This window comes from Choloepus didactylus, chromosome 7 (genome assembly GCF_015220235.1).
Source record: "Choloepus didactylus isolate mChoDid1 chromosome 7, mChoDid1.pri, whole genome shotgun sequence".
Taxonomy (NCBI): Eukaryota; Metazoa; Chordata; class Mammalia; order Pilosa; family Megalonychidae; genus Choloepus; species Choloepus didactylus.
In genome coordinates, this window is record NC_051313.1 from 124,577,041 (window position 1) to 124,583,946 (window position 6,906).

The 6,906-nt window shown below is 35.2% G+C and overlaps 1 non-coding gene across 1 annotated transcript; it reads left to right on the plus strand.

The window, feature by feature from the left end:
- Positions 1–622: 622 nt before the first annotated feature.
- TRNAT-UGU lies at positions 623–696 on the plus strand. The gene has a single exon. It is a non-coding gene; the product is annotated as a tRNA-Thr (tRNA).
- Positions 697–6,906: the final 6,210 nt, after the last annotated feature.

Below are 6,906 nucleotides of genomic sequence, written 5' to 3' on the forward strand. Positions count from 1 at the left end.
CATAAGTCCTCACCTTAGGAAGACTGACCCTGGATCCAGGGAACAACTTAAGGTCGGCTGGGCCCCACTTCTCAGCCTTGCTCTTTCCACAAGTCTCTGCCCCTACTGTTTTCTAACTAATCTTTACAGAGCTCTTGACTTTACCTTGTCGAATTTTAAAAGACCCGCGTGCCGGACTCGACTCGGCAGCTGAATTCTGCCCTCTCAGCACCCTCTTCTTGAATCACTGCCCGCAGTGAGGGCAGGTGACGCGCAGGGATACGTGAGCCCAAGTCCCGATCTAAGATTCTCTCAGTGGAATTCCTTTGTTAGAGATCTCCACCCAGGGCATTCGAATGAAGAATCTAAATTTCAAAAGATGAAATGCGGTAATTATCCCACTTGGAACAATGAGGTAGCCTCGACTTTTACTGATGGTCATCCTTGGATGAATTGAAGCGTTAATAGTCCTAACGCTCAAGCTATCCGAGCCTTTTTCAATTTGTCTTTGCTCTGCAGCGCATCTGAGTAAAGCAAACGTCTTCCAGGAGGTAGTCCATTTTGTTACGACAAGCTGCTCTGGATCGTGTAGTTCATTTACTTGAACTTGACAGATTTCATTTTTAGCATCACGACATGCGTTGGCTCTGTGGCTTAGTTGGTTAAAGCGCCTGTCTTGTAAACAGGCAATCCTGGGTTCGACTCCCAGCAGGGCCTCAACTCTTTTCCTTCCTCACCAGCGACAACTTTCCCAAAACTCCACCTCGCTTAGTGTTCTGTAAATTGTGAACTGTTCAATCATAAGCAATTATGATTGCGAGATTCCCACTCCAAAGGAAAAGTACGTCAGTTTTTGCATTCAATTATTAGAGGTTCTTTTCCTTTAACAAATACTGAGTTTCTATGCTGTTACGCTCAGATTCAAAAATACGTAGCTGTAGATTACGTCCATTCTAGAATCCAATAATATCAGTTCTATTAGTGAACAATTATTCCACCATGAAATAGAGTGAAGATTAGGATATTTGCAGGGTCGTACTTGCCTTTTGAAGAGAACAGGAGGAACGCAATTACAAACCCGTTAATCCTACCACAAAACGAACTAAGAACATCCTCGAATGATGGTCAATTGGAAGCGTTATTGGTAAGAGGCTGGTATATCTCTGGGACTGAGACAAAGGTGCGAAAGCAATAGAGCTAAATGGGGGACAAGTTTCAAATATCTGAAGCTAGGAAGCTCCAACCTTAGTGATTCATTTCATTTTCCAGGCATCTTCCATTCTTTTAACCATTAATTTAACAAACATTATTGACTGCTGTCTATGTGCCAGGCACTGTCCCAAGTACCAAGGATGGAACAGATGAAAATTAAAGCCAACAACAACAACAAAAATTCTTGCCCTCATGGAGCCTACAGTCTAGGAGAGAAAAAGAACATAAGCAAATAAAAATGTGAAATAAATGGTAGTCAGATAGTGATGAATACTATAGGAAAAAATAAAGCAAGAGAGATGGAAAGCATGTGTATGAGGAGTAATCAAAGAGATTTTCTCTGTCCCTGTAATAAACCATCAGCAGATCTAATTTTAGTTTTCCTTTCTCTCTTAAATCAGAAGAAATCATAGGATAACGATGACCTCCACATTACTCTAGCAACTATAGGTAGCATCTCTAAATAGTCGATTGACCTTCAGCTTTACCTTTGCAGCACCCCATTAGATATTGCCCCTGTGACTGGGATCCATCTGAAGTTGTGTCTGAATGCCTCCATACGTCTCTCAGCTGTCCCTTTAAAAGTTGTGTGCTCTTTGGTAAATTGTTTAACTTCAGCCGGGCCTCACTTCCCCTCATTTGTTTACTGATACTAGAATTGCTGTAAGGATTTAAAGATTAAATACAAATAAATTGCTTTTTTACAAAATTTGCTTGTTTCAGTTTCCAAGGTTGCTGAAAGCAGATACCATGAAATGTGTTGGCTTAACAATGGGGATTTATTAGCTTACAGTTTTGAGGATGAGAGAAATGTCCAAAGCAAGACATTATCAAGGTGACGTTTTCTTCTCAAAGATTGGCTGCTAGCTCTCCTTGACTTCTCTGCCACATGGCAAGGCACATGGTGGCATCTGTTGGTCTCTCCCTTCTCTTGCAGGTTTCACTGCTTTTGGCTTCTTACTTTCTATGTTTATAAAGGACTGCAGTAAGAGATTAAGACCCATCCTGAATGAGGTGGATCACAACTTCACTGAAGTAGCCTCTCAAAAGTCTTACTTACAATGGGTCCACACCCAAAGGAATGGATTAAATTTAAAAACTTGCTTTCTGGGGTATATACAGCTTTACTCCAGCACAGTACTCAAAGTCAGTATTATTATTATTATTTGAATCAACTCTTTTGGGTCAAGCTTTTCATCTTTTAAACAAACTTTATTGTCTAATCCAATTTACAGTAAAAATTCAGAAGCTTAAAATTTTAGTGAATCACACTAGCAAGAATACAAAAGTTGTCATTTTTCCTGTTAATAGATGTCCAAAAATAATAAATAACTTTCAAATAGTTATTAGGGAAATGGATTGACAGTTAAATAAATATTAAGAGGTAGTGCATGAAAAATTAAGTGTGAAGCTCAAATAGTCCATTTGAACTAACAAATGTTTATAGGAATTTACAAAATGATAAAGGGGAAAATCATAATTATTAAATTATATCATGATTCTAATCTCTGTTTTGCTTACACTTATAATATTAAGAAAAGAACTTTTATGTATAACATTAATTTTTAGTTATTTCATTCTATTTACACCATTTCTTTTCATTTGGATATTCCATGTATTACATTATATAATAAGTCTGAGTCCTTCAAGAAACTGTTCTATTTTAGAAGTATGAGTGTATATTAAGCAGACTTTATAAAAATTATTTAATATGCCAAAGTACTTTTGTTTTGAATATATAAATGCTATTTTCAATGAAATTTCACTGAAATGATTATTACAGGAAACTCATCCTTTTCATTGGTTGAAGTTGAAGGAGTTTTTAAAGTTTTCCCAAGCTCTGAATACAAGCTATTCCTTCTAGAAAACATAGATAAAAAGCTCTTTTCTGGATTACGTTCTGCTACACAAAAAATTAAGTGCATAGCTGTGCATTTGAGTGTATTAAATGTGCTCTTTATTATGGACATCAGTCATTTGGCTATGAAGGAACACTTGGAAGTCTTTTTAAGCGTAACAATGTGGAGAATTAATGTTCAATTCAGCTATGGTTCTGTCTTACTTGCTTTCTATGAGATTTTCTGTATTAAACTGCCATCAAAATAGTGGATCTGATTAATATATTTATAGAAATAGAAAACAAGGAAGATGTCAGATAACCATCATTGACAATTGAACAAAAATTGTATGTGATTTGCAGATCACAAGTATCTTGTGTTGTTTCACACCCCAGTTGTGTTTTCAGATAGTAATTGTAGTACAGCACAATATAACAGAATTCTGGCTGTTAGCATAACCATGACAGCCACTTTTATAACTCTTCTTCAGTCAGACACATTAGAAAAGGCACGGGTGATTTTCGAACTGTCTCCTTATGTACTTGTAATGGTGTTCAGACAAGATGACGTAGTAGAGCATACATAAAATACTGCAAATGAAAATCGCAACGCTGCAGGACTTGGTAACAACCACTAATTGTTTGCCACAAAATCAGCTCCCAAGCTGGAACCTGTGGAAAAAATAACCAAAATAAGCCTTGAGAACAAGTAATGAGTTGAGAATACTGGCTTTGGACCTAAAGTATCATATACAGTGTTATCATATTAAGGAAATAACTATTAACACCTATTTTACTAAGAGCTTTTTTATGTGAAACCATGTTTAATTTTATTACATCTCTTTGTCTGCATCTACAAAGGTGGTTTTATGATTATTCTTTATAACTCATTGAATATGATGGATTCTATTAATGATAATAATTACTCTTTCTGCCCTGGAATAAATGCCACTTGGTTATGATTCAGATTTTGTCTATTTCTGTTTGTTCATAAACTTTCCTCACATTTACTTAAGTTTTTTGACTGATACTTGTAAAGTGAGATTTGACTCATAGTTCTCTATTTTGTTGAGATTTGTCAGGTTTTGTAAACAATGTTACAATTAATTCATAGAAAAATTGTAAGTCTTCCTCCTTTTATTATACTGTTCAACAGTTTAAATAGTATTGGGGTTATCAAATTATTTGCATAGAGTTGTAATAGTTTCATAATTTTTAAAATTTTCTTTGCTTGATGGTTAGTTACCCCTTATCATTTCTAATTTTATGTATTCTGCATTCTCTCCATGTTTGTGACTAGGTTATTGTGCCAGTTTGGATGTATTATGTCCCCCCAAACACCATGTTCTTTAATGCAATCTTCTGTGGTAGATGTATTAGTGTTGATTAGGTTGGAATCCTTTGAGTGTTTCCATGGAGATGTGACTCAATTAAAGGTGAGTGAACCACTTGATTGAATTATTTCCATGGAGATATGGACCCCACCCATTCAGGGTGGGTCTTGATTTCATCACTGGAGTCCTATAAAAGAACTCACAAACAGAAGGACCTCAGAGTAGCTGAGAATGACATTTTGGAGAGCAGCTAAGAGAGAGATTTTGGAGACAGATGCTGAAAGCAGACTTTTGCTGACACTTTGGAGATGCTAGCCCAGTGTTTCCTCTGGAGAAGCTAAGAGAGCAACATTTTGAAGAAAACACAGGAGCTGAGAGATGAGCTGGAACACAACCCAGGATCAGCAGATGCCAGCACATGCCTTTCCATCTAACAGAGTTTTCCCGGACACCATTGGCCTTCCTTTGGTGAAGGTATACTTGTGTTGATGCCTTAATTTGGACATACTTTGTGGCCTTCAGACTAAATTTGTAACCAAATAAACCCCCTCCATAAAAGCCAATCAATTTCTGGTATTTTGCATGATGGCACCATTAGCAAACTGGAACAGTTATCCAGTGATCAATGAAGAGAAGGCTTTCTTTGAACCAAGTGGAGGGACCATAGCAGAGTAAGATCTTTTATAAACTTCACATAGTAAGGAGTTGCAAGCCCTTATCCCAAAACACTCATTTTTCTTGGTAAACTCAAAATTGTAGAATATACTTCCTTGGACTTGGCTATATGGTGCATTCTCCTTGCTGAGCTCAAACCACAGAAAATATTTCTCAGAATTTGCTTACCCTTGAACTATCTCCTTCTGAGAATCTATAACAGAGCTGTTCCCATGCCCCATCCCTCTTATTCTTGCCTCATTTATTTTACTCATGACCAATATAAATGCTTGCAAATCATGAAATCTCTGGTTACTACCAGAAGATCCTTCTGCTGCCAGTGAATAAAGCTTTCTCTTTTCTCACCTATTTCATCATGCTCTTATTTTAGGACTCTGGCAGACATGAAAGAGAAAGTCCAGAAATAGACCTAAGTGCATATAGAAATTTACCTTATGATTAAGGTAGGAAAAAGATGGAGTTTGTAATAAATGAGTTTAGGAAAAACCAGGCAGACACTTAGATAAAGATGAATTTGAAGATTTACCTCACACAATACACCATGATTAATTCCCAGTGGATCAGAAATCTAAATGTAAAACAAAAAAGAAACTTTAAAGATATTAGAAGATAAACGGTGAATTCCTTTAAATCCCACAAGTGGAGAAAGTCTTTCTAACTCTGGCAGAAAACCCAGAGGAACTACAAGAAAATACAAATTCAAAGAAAATTTAAATTTTGCATGCAAACAAAATAAAAAATAAAGTTTTGCAAGGCAACATTCACTGTAAACAGAGGCAAAAACTGGGCAAATTGCAAATTACATTATAAATTGCTATCCCTAATATATTATGGAGCTCTAAGCATTGAAAATAAAAGGCCAATAACCCAAAAGTAAAATGGGCAAAAAATAGGAAGACAGTTCTTAGATGTCTTAAATGACATCAAGCATAAGAAAAAAAGCTCAACTTTATTCATAACAAGAAAAATGCAAATTAAGAAGATTATTTCTTGACTATCAGAAATATAGAAGGTTGGCATCATGCTCTGTTATTGAGACTTTGGATAAACATGCATGCTCACACATGCTAATGGGAATAGAAAATTGAAAGAAACTTAACAGTAGCTCACAAATGCTATATACATTTATCTTCCTACCCAGCAAACCCATTGTTAGTAATTCATTCCAAAGACACATGGGTAAAAATACAAAATGACCTATGAATTATGTTTTTTAGTTATTTATAATATAAAAAGACTATAAATAACCCAAGTGTCCATTAATGGAGGACAGATTGAATGATCTATGGTAGATACAGGTGGCTATAAAAGGAATGAAGAAGATCTCTAAACTTTTATATTGAGTAATTTCCAGTATAAAGTGTTAAAATATAAAACGAAAGAAATACACCTTTTAAAAATTAAAAGAAATATAAAGATCAATATATATAGTATGCAACTATATTTATAAATAATAAGGAATGGAAACAATATATAAATATAATATCTTATGTTTGTATAAGGAAACTCTAGAAGGATAGACCAAATCTAATGAAATCTAAAGAAAACCATATTCACTGAGTTCTTGCCATATTATAACAGTTTTCCTGAGACTTGAAGTTTGGCTTCAATAATCCTCATCACACATTTTTTCCCCATGATTATTCTAAATATGTTGTTCAATTGTCTTCTAGCTGAAAGTATGCCTGTTAAAACTCTAATGCCAATTTCATTTTCTTTCTCTTGTTAGTGACATGAACTTTTTACCTAGATTTACAAAGGTTATTTTCTTTTTATTTAAAGTGCCATAGTTTTTATTAAACCATGTATTGGTGGTAATTGTATTTTTCCAGGTGTGCAGTTCATTGTGTATTTGGAGTCTACTTTTAT